Here is an 18,476-nt window from a genome sequence, read left to right as displayed (position 1 = left end):
AAGCATTTTCTCCCATAGGCAGCTCTCTGGTCTTCATGTTGGTTACACCGTTTGAACTATAAAGGCAGTCTGCTCAGGCAAAAGCTCAACTGAGAGCAGACATGCAGTGCTAATTTATTGTTTGAATAATCAAAGTAACAGGACACTCCTCAGTCACATGGTCCTATACTTTTGCTCACTTAGAAAATGGGTGGGTTTAAAAAAGGTGCTATCTTCTCACTTGTTTAACAGATCTAGATGTAAATACTTGGAATTAAAAGCTGAAATAACTGACCATTGTCTCATTATCATCTTTTGATGTCAAACCCAATTTTTATTGTTTTCAGAGTATAGCACAAATAAAGGAATTAGCCTGGCTGTTCTAATAGTTTTTGGAGGGGAGTCTATAAATAGGCACACATTCAAATATGTTTTAGTTTTTTTTCACATCCTGTGATGCACAACCAATCAAGTATTTTAAAAGATTATGTCATTTGGAACAATGATTTGTTCATATGCACTGTTTGTGTTCATTGAAGAGCGAGCTGCAGCGAGTGGAAGAGGAGCAGACACTAGAGGAGCTGCAGAGTCTCGAGAATAGTTCATGACTGGTTTCGAAAGCAGGAAGAAATCGCAGAGGTAGGTTTAGATCATTCTATACTTATTTATTACTGTTAACAACACAACAAATTCAACCCTTTTAAGGGGCTTTTTTTCTAGTAGACAAATCCCCTTCTGGGCTAGTTTATACTGAACTCCCAGAGGACAAGCTCGTGCTCAGAGGAGGCAGGGTCGGCTCTCTCTGTGTGCTGCTATATTACACACACCTTAACATTGTTGTGAGAAGATTCTGAATCGATAGTTTTTTTATAAATAAATACACAATGTTAGGTTGTAAACAAATGGTTGACTTCCTATAACAGGCACACAGTATAGAATAGTATTTTCTCTGATTCTCTTTATGAAGATCAATTACATTTTGAATAAGGAACATATATCCTAAACTGTATTATTTATAGTTTTTACAAAGAAAATCCAAATCGTGGAAGCCAAGTGAGCAATAGTCTCTGGACACACACAGCAATCAACCACAGTCTCTCTCTGATGCCCTAAATATGGTGATGTTCTAGTTTCAGCCTGCTGTATTCTCTTCCAGAATGTGCGCGAGCCCAGCAGTGACCCCACCTCTGTGAACCCCCACATCCATCCCCAAGAGTGGAGAGCTCAGGAATGATCCAGTACCTGCAGTCATGGTTCCCCGGGCTGGGGAGGCTGGTATGGAGAGTACCAGGACCAGAGAGGCCTGAGGACCTCCAGCCCAGTCCGTCCTCCTGGGACATTCTGGGTGAGACTCCCCCTGTCTGACCAGCTGACTGACAGCATGTAGCGCCTTCTTCAGTCTGTCCATAAGATCTGGAGGAAGTTCAACCACAGGGTTGATTTGACTAGCTTTGTATCTCCAGTTCCATTAGGTTTAGACTTGTGTATAAGAGTCAGTGTTTGTGTTTTCTATCTTTAGTGGTTCTGTCCGCTGACCCTGATAATATAATAATCTCCAGCAGAGACAGAAGACCTGTTCAACCCGTTGAGGACTCCACACTCTGAACACGTTCACAAGGAGAGATCACCTGTTGCACGGCTGGAGTTCTTACTGGAGAAAGGCGGAGTCACGCTCTTCCACCAGGACAGGAGGGGGGCTCTCTGACCGAAAGTGGGGTCATCCAGTTGGAATTTTCAGGTACAGCGGGCAGAGTTTAGACACATTTCACTTAAGAGACAATAAAGCTAAAGATTTCTACGGATCAACAATGAAAATCTAGACTTGTATATACTGTGGCAAAACAATTATGGGAACCCTTTTGAATAACCTGCTTTTATGTATAATGTGTCCCAAAACATGGTCAGCGGCCTCATTTATAAAGGTGCGTACGCTCAAAAGATGGCGTACTCCAGTTTCTAAGCAATCTTTGCGATTTATAAAATACCAACTTGACGGGAAAACGTGCGGTCCTCCACGCAAACTCTAACCCATGCGTACGCACTAAGCACAACAACGGAGAGACGAGAAACTGCGACACACCGTTGGCAGAAGGAAGAATGGAGAGAAATGTGTGAAATGGAAATAATACCATAAACAAAATGTTACCTCTCATTTATCATATATGAAGAATTCATTTTCAAACATTGATTAAAGCCAATCTTAAAATGATGAAACAAACGCCTGTTTGAGACTCCTCAGTGCACACAAAAACATAACTTGGAGAAATAAATAAATACGGATATGTTATTTAAAACCACCTCGAATATGTTGTGTTAATGTTATGAAATGTTTTCTCATAAATGATGCGGGAAGCAGGAGGACAGCATTACGTCTAAACTGAGGCCGTTTGCATTTCTATAGGTTGTAGATATGAGCATGGTTTTATATACTATCACGTTTAATCATGTTTTATGCCGTTTGCTAAGACTTGATAAGTCGCTCGTAAAACACAGGAGGTATGGAAGCTAAGAACACCATATATTTGGCAGCTGATATAACACAACACATTAGTTTTATTTCATTTAAGTGGTGGATAGAGTTGGATAGAGTTGGTTGAGACACACAGGCTGCAGTAGAGACGCTGCGCACAGCTGATCGACAGCCGGAACACAAACCACCAAATAAAAAATAAACATGAATTGACTCCACTTACAGTCTCTCATCAAGGGGGGGTCTCCTGTCCCCGGCACAAACACTGCCTGAGGAAGGCTATGTGTATTGTTTTTGTCATTAACTTTTTTCGGACCACTTATTTATTTATTTTGGTGACGATCCGACCTCCATGCTGCTACTCTGGTTCAAACGGCATCCACCAAACAATGTGATTTGTCTCCACCTCCCCAAAAGAACCAGAATCTGACACGGTGTGAGATGTCTTTTTTAGCTGTTCTGTCGTCATTTCCTGCGATCTTCTTCATGCAGTCAGTCAGAATGATATTAATACGGGCGTTTCTTTGACTATTTATAGGCCAATATGGGCGTTACGTGAAGCCCGCAAAAGCTGCACCGCATTTCGAGTCGATTGTGATTGATAAAGGGAAACCGGCGTAGGACGTGCTGTACGCAGTGTTTTATAAATATATTATATTTGTGTGCGTATTTACTTGCTTGTCCTACGTACGCCACCTTCCCACGTGAATCCTACGCAAAGCTTTATAAATGAGGCCTCTGGTATTCACTTCAATTACAATAATCAACAAACACAATCTGTTTTAACTGATAGCACACAAATTATTATTTTGTTCTTATCCATATTGAAATCATTGTTCAAACATTCACAGTGTAGGATGGAAAAAATATGTGAACCCCAAGACTTTTACAAAAACTAACTGAGTTAGGAGTAATCCAACCTCAATTTAATAATTGAAACGAGATTAGAAGTGTTGTTCAAGCTATTTTGACTTACTTGGGATGACCAATTCATAATTGGTCATTAAGTATCAGCTCCCCTCTTTGAGAGATTAGCATGTGTCCAAAGAGTTCAAAGTGTTTATGTCTTCTAGCGGTTTCAATAGATTCAGATTCCTGTTTACCGCTGCCTTGATTTAACCAACTCTCCACAGGGGTGAAGGTGATCCTGGAGTCCCTCCCTCGCTCTGAGTCTTCCCTGCTGTCTGTGAAGCTGGGGGGGCTTTTCCTGAGAGACCTGACTACTCAGGGCACCATCTTCCCCGTCCTGGTGTCTCCCAAAACGGTAAGCAGCGATGGACACGGATGGGCAGAGAGTTTATAATGTAAAGAAACGTTTGGAAATGTGAATTTCTAGCTTCTCATTTTATGATAAAACTGTTATTTTCTACAATATGTTGTGTGAGGTTCTGATGTTCAAACGTGTCACTCGTTGTAGGACAAAGTTGTTGTTGCCCTTAACCAGCCATCGGGCCAGTCCAGCAGTACCTCTGGTAAGCATTTTCTTTAAAAAGATTATATTTAATCTCATGTTATCAATTCCTAATGACAGATCATACTTTCTCTGAGCTTGTGACATTGGGACAACTTATGATACCTTTAGGGTTGGTTTATCAAAGCTATGTTTAATGTGAACCATACATTATTTAACAGTTTTCTTTCTAAATTCTAGGTAGTTTACTCAACATTCTTTATTTAGGTGCAGGTGATACTTGATTTTTTATCTATGGGTATATTTCATTCTGCTGTTAGGCTTCCGTAAGACGGGGGAGTAACCCTCTCTGGTAGTGGCAGTGTGGCGTACTCCCAGCAGCTGTTTGTCTTTCAAAAGGATCCAATGTTGGTTTTGTTTGTGTGCCCTCAGGATGCAATGCAGAGTGCTCATCATCACCAGTGTTTGAAATGATTTATGAGCGAAACCCTGTAAGGTCAGTTTGAGCGGAGACTGGAAGTGAACACCAGTCCACTGAACATCATCTACAACCCGCAAGCAATCAAAAAAGTGACAGAGTTCTTCTATAAAGGAAGAGTTCATACCTCGGGTAAGTACTGGAACGTGTTGCCCTTTTATGGAGAACATGCATTTTCTTAAGAACATATTTACCAAGACTGGTGCACTTTACATATTTTAGACATAAACTCATGTAGTTTTATAGAAAATACAATTACAAACAAGAATCTTCAACATTTCCATAAACATCTATAGACGTTTTAGATTTTTAACATGCAAATATTCTTTTTATACCCTTCTACTAATCTGTGTCAGAGGTCAACCAACACATTTAAAGAAGGGAAAAGTCAGGGACTGATGAAAATGTAATTAATTATGTCGAATTCAACATGCAATTCTAACAATCAATCAATGTCAGCTGTTGAGCTGAATCAGGCTTGTTACCATCTCATGAAGTTCTTGATTAGATGATGGTCCAAAAACAGCTGTGTTTTAATATCTTCTGATGTTGGCAGACGAAGCAGGATACCTCATTTATAATCCACACTGGAAATCACTCGGTACAATCAAATGTTACTCTTAGAATACAAACTGTAGATTGATTAAATAGCAAGGGCAGTTATAACCGACTTTATGCTCTTTTAAAGCAAACGGCACATACCAAGATAAGCATTCATTTAAAGCATGTCAAAGATGTTTTAATAGAATATCATCATTACCAAGTACTGTACATCAACTTCTTCACAACCAGAATATTCTTACATTTAAAAATCTCTCTTTGATTCTCAGGTTTTGGCTATCAGTCGGAGTTGGAGCTGAGAGTGGCAGAAGCTGCCAGGAGGCAGTACAACAAGCTGAAAATGCAGACCAAAGCGGAGATTCGACAGACCATTGATCAGCTGCTTGTGGGAGAGTTTATTGTAAGAGTTTCACTGAAGGATGAATTTAAATAATTGGAGGTTGAATAATTTCTAAAAGCCACAGTTTTGCTTTGTAGGAAAATGGCAAGCGTTGGACCATGAAACTGGACATCTGTGCACCCCAGGTGATTTTCCCTGATGACTTCCAGTCAGAGGACCCGATGCTAGTTGTTGTTGATTTAGGCAGGATTCTCCTCACAAACTCTCAAGGTAAAACAAAGCAACCATTTAAGCAAATAGAAAATGAAAATGATATACCTCATTATCTTTATTCTTCTGCCTTAAGAGGTTTCTAACTCAGCTCATACCTTTCGTAATGTTTTTTTTTTAAGATGACACAAAGGCCAGCTTAAAAACGACTCAACCTGAAACGGAAGAAATGAGTGAAGATGAATACCAGACCCCCCTTGCTACCCCACCAGAGTCTCCACCATCTGAACTAGACATGTCTTTGAAAGAACAGCTCAAAAGCCCTGAACTCCCCAGCTTCATATCCCCTGAAGGTACACAGGCCTACAGGAGAAAGCTTTATGAAAAGTACTCCTTGTCCTTTAAGGACCTGCAGATAATGGTTGGTCGCTTCAAGGACAACTGGAAACATCTTCAAGAGAGTGAGGTGGGGCCTACTCACGTGGTGGAGAAGTTTAATGTGCTGCTCCAGCTTGAGCAGAGACTGCGCTATACCTCGGACCCCCAGCTCCCTGGGGCTGTGTTGTCAGGAACTCTACCAGACCTAAAGGTCCATATCAACCTTGAGAAGATGACCGCCCTTAGGAGTTGTCTGGCTAGGCTAAGCAGTGAAGAAGACAAAAGCCAAGAGAAGGGCCCAAATATACATTCCCCTGATCCCCTTACCCTCCGCCATGACAAAATCTTTCAGAGGCAGGACAGCTCCTGGAAGCTTCAAGGGTCAGCCAAGAACCTGACCCAGAGTGTGATGACTTTAGAGCAGCACACACGGGAAGTACTGGTGGAATCCCGTCTACTTTTAGCGGAATTCAACATCAACTACATGCAGCTTGGTGTAGAAAGCGATGGCCGCTACATATCTGTTCTCAAGGTATTTGGCACAAATGCTAAATTGTTCAAGCGGCCTTATGATGCTGAAGTCTCCCTAACTGTCCATGGTCTTCTGCGGGTAGACACCTTACAGACCTATGGCTCAGACTTCGACCTCCTTGTGGGCTTCACATAAAAATCTCAGTTTTGACATACCCTCGGGCAGTCTCCGGGAGAGCCAGCCTTCGTCCCCATTGTTGTCTGAAGGCAGGTCTCCCGGGCATCAGTTGCCAATCATACTGAGTTACCCTCTGGTTATGCCTACTGATAGAATTCTCCCCCTTCAGTTCCTTCTCAAGACCAGGAGGCCCTAATAAAGCTTGAGTACCAGTTTGGTGAGCGCAGACTGCCCCTCCATGAACCTGGACAGCTCCATCCAGGTGACAAGCATGCAGGTCAATAACTTGGACAATCATTCCAACCCCTGAGACCATGGTGGAGCTACTCAAGTTCCTCCAGAAGTCTTTCCTAAGGAAGAAAGCTCCTGGACAATCGTCAGCACAGCAACACAACAAACACAGCCTTGCAGTGAGGAAGAGGAAGGGACATATCAGGCAACATATGACCAGAACAAAGAGCTGACTGTGGAGATCATCGTCTTAACCTGCTTCTACTCCGGACTGTGTCCACTGGCACTGCCCAGTTTGCTGAGAAGAAAGGGTTGAAGATTGCCACTGCCAGCATCACAGGCACCAAGGTCAATGTGTCCATGGGCAGTCGTTTGGACATTAATGGGTCACTCGGGTCCATGCAGTTGGTGGACCTGACCCAGGAAGGAGGCAGAAGCCAGTTTGTTGTTAGCATTGGTAGTGCTGATAGCTCCTGCAATGTTGGCGGATTAACATTCCTTGCTGACATAGAAGGTTCTTCCTCAGAAGCTTTACATTTCCGCCTAATGGAGAAATCACAAGGGGAGTGTTCCTTGGAACTTCAAATGGCCTCCTTGCACTATAACCACTCAGCCAAGTTCCTAAAGGAGTTGAGTCTGTCTGCCAATGAGGTTGAAGACAATTTCCGCTCCATGCTGAAAAGCGCTGCCACCAAAGTTTCAACAGTTCTAGCCACCAAGACGGCAGAGTACAGCGGTATGGTTTCGCTCTTTGAGACTCCCTCACGGAGAACTCGAACTCAGAGTCAGAGCTGGGCTTATCCATATGAGGAGGAGGAGGATCCTCCCATGGAGGAACCTGAATCCACCTTAGACACATTCTTGGTGAAGCTGACTCTTAATATTAGCATTGAATCACCAGTTGTTTCCATTCCCCGTAAACCTGGACACCCTGAGCTGTTGGTTGGTCATCTGGGAAGCATAACAATTCAGAATTGTGTTACCGGGCAAGACTCTGAAAGTGAGAAGCTACAGGTGTTGGTGAAGGATATCCGACTGTATTCAGTCAACATGAGTCATTTGGTATTGAAGAGGACACACAGAGCTGGCAGCATGTCACCATCCCACAACGGAAGTATGAATCATGATGAGCCACAATTCACACGCCATGACTTCTTTGAATCCCTCAACCGTGGAAAAGGTAAACATTTGACCCATTTCATTCATACGTGTGTTCCGAATGCTATTCTATGTGCTTGGAGATGCAAATAATATAAGCATATATTTTAGATGCAGCTTTTTACACAAGACCACATGTTTGTTTTCTTTACCAGCTTTCCATATATTGAAAGACACCACTATACAGTTCACCGTGGAGAAGGTTCCAGTTGAAGAAGACACCCAGTTCACCTTCCTCACTGCAGAGGAGCCCTGTAAGAGCACAGGGCTTCTCCGAATCGAGGGCAAATTTGTCAACTCTGTTCAGGTATACATCATATTAAAACTGTCCCCAGTTCAAATACTAGCAGAATTTAAATGATGGCCAACTTCAACTATGAAGTACCAGTTCCCTTTTGAAATAAGAGAGGGGACTTTACCTTTATGCTTGAGTGCAGAGCTGTTAAATAACATGTTTGAAATAGGGTTACTAACTGGTATTCATTTGACCAATGCTTCACTTTCTGGTTATAGGTGTTCCTGTGCAAGCCTGTGTATGAACAAGTACTGCAGACATTGGACAATTTGTCCTTGATTGAGGAGCAACGTGTCACACCCAGCCAACCGCCCACACCACCTCCACCAACGCCTTCTTCCACCAGACCGCACCGGTTTCCTGACCCCCAGGGAGGGCTGTTTGCAAGGGACCCTCCCTATATGAGCTTTTCCCACTCGTCACTTTCCTCTCCTTTGCCTCTCCAGTCTCACAAACCCGCTAATCACTCCTCCTTTACTCAGTTCAAAGTCACCTTACATGTGGCAGAACTGCAGGTGCAGCTCAGTGCTGACCTGACCCAGGGATCCCAGGGCTTGGTCAGCCTGCGCTTCCGAGATCTGGAGGGAGACTTCACCAAAGACCATCCTCATCTACTAACAGTCCAGCTAGCTCTGCGCTCGCTGCTAATGGAGGACCTCCTGGAGCAGAACCCTGAGTCTAAATACAAACATTTGATGGTGTCTCATGGAGCACCCAAGCCCTCCACCTTCAGCCCAAAGGAGTACCTTTCCCAAAGCTGTCCATCAGCATCCAATGCGCTGTACCCAGACATGCCCCGCTCACTGCCTGCACACATGGAGGAGGCCCAGAACGTCTTTCAGCTCTACCAGAGGCATCCCAGCACCCCGTCAGCTGCCCCTCGCAAATCCAAGAGAGACATAGACTGTCCCAACACTCCACCTCCCTCCCCTACCCGTCATACACCATCCCCTCAGCCCCCTCCAGATTTTGATGACTCCCTAGTTCATATCAATGTGCTGCTGGTCGACCAGAACCACCCAGAGTTCAAACACGCTACGGCAGAGTGGGACGAAGCGTTGATGTGGACTTTAACTGCCTGGACGTTCTGATCACACTGCAGACCTGGGTGGTTATCCTTGACTTCTTTGGTATTGGCTCCACTGCCAATAATCATGCAGTGAAGGTGCCCCCTATGTCCCCCCCCCAAGAGCCAGGACAGCCTCTGTATGAGCCCGACATCGTTGAGGAGGAGACATCCGAGGCTGTCAACACTAAAGTGGACCTTAAGGTAGGTCACTGGACCTGGGGCTCCAACCGATGCCTGTCATGTTAGTAGGCTGCATTCTGTTACACAATATATTTAAAAGGTCATTTAAAACATTTGTTTCCCACAGAGAATAGGATGAAAATGTATCTGTCAGTTCCTTGATTCAGCCACCACAGAGGTTTTGGCACTGAAATGTCTCATCAGTTATTGGCTGGATCCTACATACAGACATTTATGGTGTCCAGAAGATGATGGCAACTGCGTTTGTTGATATGCTGTCTTTCTCTTTAGCACCACAGTAAAGTGACATTGTTAGGTCACATTTCAAAAAGAAGTTTGAATATCTTTGTGAAATATAGAACACATTCTCTAGGTGGATATAAAGATGATGACTATATAATCAACAGGTCAGCTCTTAAAATGATTATAAACCAACTCGCAGTATATGACAGTGACTTTAAAATGAAATGTACACACTTTGCAGTTCTTTGTGAAGAATATGTATTTTACAGCTCAGGATTTTGAAATGATATTCCTGATATGTGTAACGGTCCACTGCTGCTACGCTTGACTTTAATAGTGAAAACATGGTATAGCGTGTAATGCAGCTTTGAATGACTGCACCTGCTTTCTTTAACAGGACATGTTCCCATTCTATTTATGAGCTGTTTATTGGATGTACAACTTCTAACTCTTTCTAGTCTCACTTCCAGCCTTTCTTGTTGTGAATTGAAGAGTCAGTTCTGAAGTGAATGCTTTATTAATAAACCTTTTTATGTTTCCATTCTCAGGTTCATTCTTTGTCTCTTGTACTAAACAAGAAAACCAATGAGCTTGCCAGAGCGAGTGTGTCCAAACTGTCTGCTCATCTAGAAATGATGGGTGCGTATGAAATACCATAGATTCACCTTGCCTAGTAAAAGACAACACAAAAAATGGTGTTATAGATCAACTTGTGAGGACAATGTGAAGTGATGTCATGATGTCTTATCGTTAAGATGGCGACCTGGCATTACAAGGCAGTTTAGGAAGTTTGTCCCTGAGTGACCTTACACCACATGGTGATCTCTACCGAGAGCGCTTCACCACCCGAGGAGGGGAGGCCCTTATTTTCAACATCCATAAGTATGTATTGCTAACCTTTGAGCATAGAATAAGTCTGTATGATACGAAGGGATTTAAAGAATCAGTCTGCTTTTACTCAGCATCGTATTCCCGTCCCTTCAGGTACGGCCAGCCTGATCCTTACCTGGAGCGGGAATGTGACATCAAGGTGTCCCTGCAGATGGCCTCCGTGCAGTACGTCCACACCCAGCGCTTTCAGGCCGAGGTGGTGGCCTTCATCCAACATTTCACCCAGCTACAGGATGTCCTCGGCAGGCAGAGGGCTGCAATGGAGGGCCAGGCTGTGAGTACTTTGTGAAGCACTTTGCTTTAGTTACTGCTCATTTCAGCTTAGCTGAACATTTTACAAACAAGCAACTCCAAGAAATCAAAGTTAATGCAAATTACATTGGTTGGGTATTATTATCTGTCTTTGACAAACATAAGTCTACATTGAATATCAGCTATCCATCATAAGTGTGCATGCATGATGTCCTCTTTTATTTGTATAACTGGTTTGTTTGTGTACATGGAAAACAAACAATATACTATAGGGCGACCAGATGGCATTGTACAGGCAGGAGCAGCCCAGAGGAATAGGCTGTAACTCAATATATAGAGACACCCATTTGTTTCAATCTTCACAAGAATCACTCAAGTCATTCTGGAGTGGAATCCGAAACAATATTTAACTATATTCTTCATCACTCTGCCGATCATGCATCACTGTGGACATCCACTGAATGGAATGTTCTATTATTTGTTTTCTTTTTTTAGAGCAAAACTGTCTCAAATATAAATACAACCTTTGGTGTTAATCTTGTTAAAACAGATGATTCTTGACTTCTCAACGGTTGTGTCTGTAATAGTAATGATATCAGAATAAAGTTTTCCCCTGCTTGCTGCTTAACTTATTGTCCATTTATTTTCCTACTCTTTCCTTTACTCTGTTTGATTTCTCTCACCTGGCCCCTTCCTCTCTCCCTCTTCCTGTCCCCTACAGGTGCGGAACATCCTCAGCGGGCTTCCAGGGTTCTGCTGGATATTGAGGCTGGTGCCCCAGTTATTCTCATCCCAGAGAGCTCATGCTCGCCGAGGGTCATTGTGGCCAACCTCGGCCAGCTGAGGGTGCAGAACAGCTTCCTGCCAGCGGGGGCTCATGGGACTTTCCCCTCAGAGACAAGGTAGAGAAACTCACCATGGTCCATGCCTTTTTCCCCTCTCTGGTGAGTCACGCTGCCCGTGCATCCACCCCTGCAGCCCCGGCTGACCTTTCTCTCCCTTGCTTTTCTAATGGAACTGTATTCATTTATGCATTGAATGGTATTACCCACAATTTAACATGCAGGTTACCAATTTATTTTTCGTACCACATACCAGACCCCCTGAAAAGCTCAATGCCCTGCACAGAGAACCTTTTGCCATCTTATCATTTAGTAATGACGTAACTATCTGAATCTGGTCTGCAATGCTCAATGAATACAGCATAGCCTGACTCTTTGCTGTAATGTATGGTCCCATAACTAAACCTTGTCATTGTCTCTAATTGTCTTTGATTGAATTTAACAATTGATGTGTTCATATTTTTCCAAAAAGAGTCCAATATGTTGGCTATCATGTTAGTTTGCATAAAAGCACATAGCATATAGCACACCAATGGCACGGTTACGAGGAGCCTCCTTTTCAACAGAGGCAGTTCAAGGTTAAGTTCTCCATGTTTCCAATGCAGAATAATTGGCACCCGAGCCCAGCTGGCACAGAGACTGAGAGCTGCATAGTTTGAAGACTGCTCTCCGTGAAATTAACCGGACATGTGTGTGACATACTATTTACTATACACCATACTTTCAATGACTACCTGCTGCCATTATACATTTTGAACGGGTGTCAGGTGTAAGTTGTCATATCAGACCATCATAAGATAGATCACAGTGAAAAATATTATAAGCAGCCTACTTACTAATTCAAAGTTTTAAAGGTGAGTAAAAACTATACCATACATATGCTTGATGCTTTTTCAGCAATTTGGAGTTCTATAATGTGAATCGCATTGTTTTCCATTAAACTTCTCAAAGACAATACAATAATAATGTTGGCACACCTCCAACTTAGTGATGTAAACACTGACCCGAAGACCTCGCTGCTACCAGGCTCTAGCCGGTGGAAAAGGAAACTACCCCAACACTAGCTCCAGCACAGCATACTGTGTTATTGGTGGGAGGACACTAAACAAATGTTGTATTGGTCTTTCATGGTCTTTCCATCTTGTGTTTTTTGTGAAGAATGTTATACTGCATGCAAGCTCATACAAGGATCCATTCCATTACAAGGTACCTTGCATGCTTTTGGTTTGGGGTGAAAGGGGTTTTCCAAATAACTTAGTTTGTACCACTTACCAGAACTATCCCAGTACCAAACTTCAGACAGCTGACAGCATATGTTGATAATGACTTTTGGATCAGATTAAACAGTTTACACTGCACACTTCAACTTTGTGGGAGTATTTGGTTTAGAAATATAGTCTTTATTTCTTCTCCTCTGGTGAATCAGTTGCTAATGGTCTGGTGCTGCTTTGGTTGTCAGGGAGTATGGTCCAGCTCTGGTTTGCTGTTTTGATTTTTTGGACATTTTGAGTGCCGCATGAATTGTTTAAAATAATACACCAACTTCCCAAAGGATTTGTTCTTATGAAAGCTTAACATGTGTCTTAAATATTGATGTATTTTATTAAAAACTCTTGCTTTACTGATATGAAAGTAGGTTGAAAATATATACAGTGGAAGTTTCTGAGCAGTGCACCCTATTAATGCGGTCATAAAACACAAAGTGAGAAAAGAGAGCTCTGCCTGGCTCCCATGGCGCAGCAGCAGCTGTATCAGGATGCTACGCTACAGGAACCTCCAGCATATGCCATGCTGTCTTCACAATACATGGGTGTGAAGTTAACCATTTTTAACAATATAATAATGTGAATGGCAGGCAGCGACTACAAACATATCAAAATCCTAGTACACCACATCCTTCTCTCCTTTTGGACATCCTTGACTCTGCTCGCACAGAGGAGGCAAATCATTTAATGACAATTTAATAGATGTCAGTGAAATATGATGTATTGAACTGCGGCATCAGCTGCCATAGTTTTTAATGCCGCTCTGTCAGAAGAGCATAACAGTGTTTTGTATTTACTTTCAATTCAATTCATTAAACACAAGTAATATTCAGTTGAAATGTCTTCAAAGAATGCAGTTAGAACAGCGCTGCACAAGCGCTCCAGCAACTGAAGCGCAGTTTTATTGTGCAGTTGATCTACTACAGTTTATGAAAAGAAAATGAATAGCTAATGTCCTGACATGGGCTGAAATTCCAGATGTGTCAACATCCCCTGGCAATTACTTTCAGAAGTTGGTGTATTGCTTTGATACTTGCTTTTAAAATGACAATGTCTCATGTTTTTGACTTTGCCCTCATTGAGAATGTCGCAGTGTTTGACTCTCTGGACCATAATGTTAAACATGCAAAATAATAGTTCAAGTAATTCCTTTGTAGAGGTCGTCTCATTTTTAGGTTATAAACAGTGGAAAAGACTAACTGACTTCTGTGTTGAGTTGTATCTTCTGGCTTACAATATATTGGCCAGTGTTTCCCCTAGGATGGAGTCATAGCAGCGGTGCTAAGGCACGTGGGCCCAGCATAATGTGAGCGCGGAGCGCGTGGAATTTTTTAGTGCGTGCGAAGTGCGCCCCGTCAATTTGTTTCTATGAGTCTGCCAGCACAAGAAAGGCTCTTGAGGCCTAGTACCAGGGCCGGTTTCTAGACAATTTGCGCCCTAGGCGAGATTTTATATGTAAAGAATAAATGAAAAATCTCTACTAAAGACAAATACACTACAAAAACAGAAACTTATTGACATAGGTAATAGACGTCAAAATGGCTTCAAATGTATTCAGTATTGTATGAACATGTTTTAATTGGGGGTGGACATCACCTCCTCTAAGGGGTCCGGACCCCCTTAGAGGAGGTGATGTCCACCCCCCAATTAAAACAATTAAAACAAACCAGATTGAAGCATACCCCCGGGGGTATGCTTCAATCTGGTGCGCTTTGAGCGCCCAATTAATAGAGACCTAGAGATCTAGGGGGTACAACTCTAAACACCCATATGAAAAATCGGTTTACATTTTAATAATCAAATAAGTATGTGAACATAACCAATAACCTACCATAGCCAATAACAAATAAATGTAATTTATTTTATTTTTGTTGTTCATTTATATCTTATTTTACCATTTATTTATGCATATTTTTGTATCTCAATACATATATTTTTGGTTTACTGTCCTATAGTATACATTGGAATGATTTCAAACCTGTTTTTATTTATCCTAATAATTATAAAGGAGTGTTTTACATGTTTACATAATTTGTAAACACATATTTGTTTGAGACCCACTGAGATAACTTAGACTAAAATGAACTCAGAGAGTCCCTAACCTCACCTGAGCTGTTTATATCTCTCTCTCTCTCTCTCTCTCTCTCTCTCTCTCTCTCTCTCTCTCTCTCTCTCTCTCTCTCTCTCTCTCTCTCTCTCTCTCTCTCTCTCTCTCTCTCTCCTCTCTCTCTCTCTCTCTCTCTCTCTCTCTCTCTCTCTCTCTCTCTCTCTCAATTAAATTCAAAGGGGCTTTATTGGCATGAAAGTTAAATTAAACAATGTGCCAAAGCATCACAATACAACATTTTTAACAACATTAACATACATTTCAAATGTTTACATATTATTGATATATATATATACAGTGATACAATTTAGTTGGTTGTGGGTGTTTGTGTGTGTGTGGTGTGTGTGTGTGTGTGTGTGTGTTGGTGTGTGTGTGTTGTGTGTTGTGGTGTGTGTGTGTGTTGGGTCGGTGTGTGTGTGTCTCCTTCTCCTAGGAGTGCTCTCAGTCTTGAGAGGTCATCAACCTCCTTGAAACCTGGGATTACAGAGTTCAACTTGTTCCAGTAAACGCTCCTTACTTCGTTGAATGTTTGGCACTTCAGGAGGAAGTGCATCTCTGTCTCAGTCTCACCCGTCGTACAGTGACCACATATTCTGTATTCTTTTGGTTGCCAGGATCTTTTGAGTCTTCCTGTTTCGTTTGCCAGTTTGTGGTCACTGAGCCTGTACTTGGTTAGGATCTGTCTCTGCTTTCTGTCTCTGACAGTAGAGAGATATTCTGCCAGTTCATACTCTCTGTTTAGAGCCAGGTAACATTCTAATCTACTTTGGCTTTTAGTTTCTTCTTTCCAATGTTGTAAATAGTTGTCTTTACATTGTGTTATAATGCGTTTGACTGTGATTGGTGTTTGGAGAGCAGTGTTGTTGAGAGACTGGTCAGAGTGGCTCTGAGAGGGGGCAGCTAGCCTCAGCACCAGCTGACATAGGGGACTCTTCTCTGGGGTTAGCTCTTGGCTTTGGAGCTGGAGTGGAGGGTGTCTCAGGGGCTGGATCTAAGGTGGTTAAAGAATGTTAGTGCTCTCTTTTGAGTGTTAATAATCAGTAGGTATCTGCCTAATTCTGCTCTACATGCATTTGTTGGTGTTTTTCTCTGAACACGTCAAATGTATCTGCAGAATTCTGCATGTAAAGACTCTGTTGGATGTTTGTCCCAGCGGGTATAGCTCTGGTGACTGAGTGGACCCCATACTTCACTACCGTACAGCGCAATGGGCTGGATCACACTATCAAAGATTTTGAGCTAGATTTTAATTGGAATTTGGACATTATAAAATGTTCTCTTAATTGCATTTAGAGCTCTTGTGGCTCTTTCTTTGAGTGCATTCACTGCCATGTTGAAACCTCCTGATGCTGTTATGGTTAAACCGAGGTAGGTGTAACTCATACTATGTTCGAGGATATGATTATTTATGGTAAACTGGTATTTGTTCTCCTGACATCTGGGGCGTTTTTGGAAAACCATGACATTAGTTTTCTTCATATTGACTGCCAGGGCCCAGTTCTTACAGTACTGGTCTACTATGTCCAGCTGTTGTTGTAGTCCTTGTTTAGTAGGAGACAGCAGAACAAAGTCATCAGCATATAGCAGACACTTCACCTCTCTATCTAGGAGGGAGAGGCCAGGAGCAGCACAGTGATCCAACTGAACAGCAAGTTCATTTATATATATATTAGATAAAGTGGGACTTAAATTGCAACCCTGACGAACACCTCTTCTCTGGGTGAAGAATTCAGTTTGTTTGTCTCCAATTTTAACAGCACACTTATTCCCTAAATACATTGATTTAACCAGATCGTACATTTTGCCCCCTATACCACAATGTAGAAGTCTATAATAGAGCCCTTCGTGCCAAATAGAGTCGAAAGCTTTTTTGAAATCAATGAAACAAGTGAATATCTTACCATGTTGTGTTTGGTGTACATGTTTGTTAACTAAAGTGTGAAGGGTATACACATGGTCGGTGGTGCGGTGTTTTGGAAGGAAGCCAATTTGATTTTTACTCAATATGGATTGTTGGTTAAGGAAATCTTGTATTCTTTTATCTAGAATACTACAGAATAATTTCCCCAGACAGCTGCTGACACAGATGCCACGGTAGTTCTTAGGGTCTGATTTGTCTCCACTCTTATGAATGGGGGAAATGAGCCCTTTGCACCAGATGAAAACATCCTGACTGCAATACGATATTGAACAGCTTTAACACTGTAACCTGCATCTCTGGGGTGCTGCATCTGAGCATTTCGTTTTTAATGTTGTCTGGGCCACAAGCTTTCCTTGGCCGGAGAGATTGTGTCTGTGTGGTCAACTCTTCCCAAGTCATTGGGAAATCAAGGGCTTTTGGTTGTCTTTAATAGTTTCTTCTAATGTTTGGAGTTTCTCTTTTGTAATACATTGATTTGAATTCATTAGATTTATTGGTATGTCTTTGTACAAACTTTCAAAATGTTCTCTCCAGATGTCACCGTTTTGGATGGGTAATGCTTGTGGTTGTTTTGTGTTGAAGTTGTTCCACAGATCCCAGAATTGATTTTGATCAATGGCTTTCTCAATATCCTCAAGTTTCATGTGGGTATAATTTTTGTTCCTTATTGTACATTTATATTTGTTTAAAACGTCATTGTATCTAATGCGTAAGGCTGGGTTGTTTGGTTGCCGATGTTTTTCATTTGCTATTTTTCTCAGGTCTTTTCTGATGGTCTTGCATTCTTGGTCAAACCATTTGTCAGGGTTTTGCCTTTTAACAGGCTTCCGCTTTTGTTTTATAAGTTTAGCTTTAATAGCTGCCTTGTGAAATATCATATTGATATAATCAATGGCCATGTTTACACCATCTTTGGTAGGAACATATTGATTTTGGTCAAATAGTGACATGTCATTCATCAGATCAGGTGAGTTCAAGGCCATGGTGAATTTGTCTCCACTGTCTGGGGCCCATCTGTAAGTAGGATTTAATGTATACAGCTTACTGGGTTCCCTTGTTGTGTCACTCATTTGACCTGAGAGTTTAAAGAACACATTGATTTGGTTGTGGTCTGAAAAGGGGGATTGCTGTCTGACAGTGAATGCACTGATAGTGGAGGAGTCCATGTCAGTGATTGCATAGTCTAATTAATACACTAGACCCTAGAGCTGAGGAGTATGTGAATCTCCCTAAAGAGTCCCCTCTGAACCTCCCGTTCACTATGTACAGGCCTAAGGCCCGACAGAGATGCACTATCTCTTTGCCATTCTGATTGATTTCAGGGTCAAGGCTGTTCCGATGGCTGACGGTTGGTGTGGTAAACAGGGGGGGTTCACCAAATACATGGTGGCTGCCCTGTGGGTCTATGACATCAGGTTCAATTCCTGTTCGTCCGTTCAGATCTCCAGTTAGAAGCACATTTCCCTGGGCCTGAAAATAGGCTATTTCTGAATGGAGAGTTTCAAAAATGTCTTCTTCAAAATAAGGAGAATCTACTGGGGATATA

General features: G+C 42.2%; 1 pseudogene; it reads left to right on the top strand.

Moving 5' to 3' along the window:
- The first annotated feature begins 583 nt into the window (after window positions 1–583).
- Window positions 584–18,382, top strand: LOC117559513 (annotated as a pseudogene).
- The last annotated feature ends 94 nt before the right edge of the window (window positions 18,383–18,476 follow it).

This window comes from Gymnodraco acuticeps, unplaced genomic scaffold (genome assembly GCF_902827175.1).
Source record: "Gymnodraco acuticeps unplaced genomic scaffold, fGymAcu1.1, whole genome shotgun sequence".
NCBI lineage: Eukaryota > Metazoa > Chordata > Actinopteri > Perciformes > Bathydraconidae > Gymnodraco > Gymnodraco acuticeps.
This window is presented reverse-complemented; position numbering and strand designations above follow the sequence as displayed.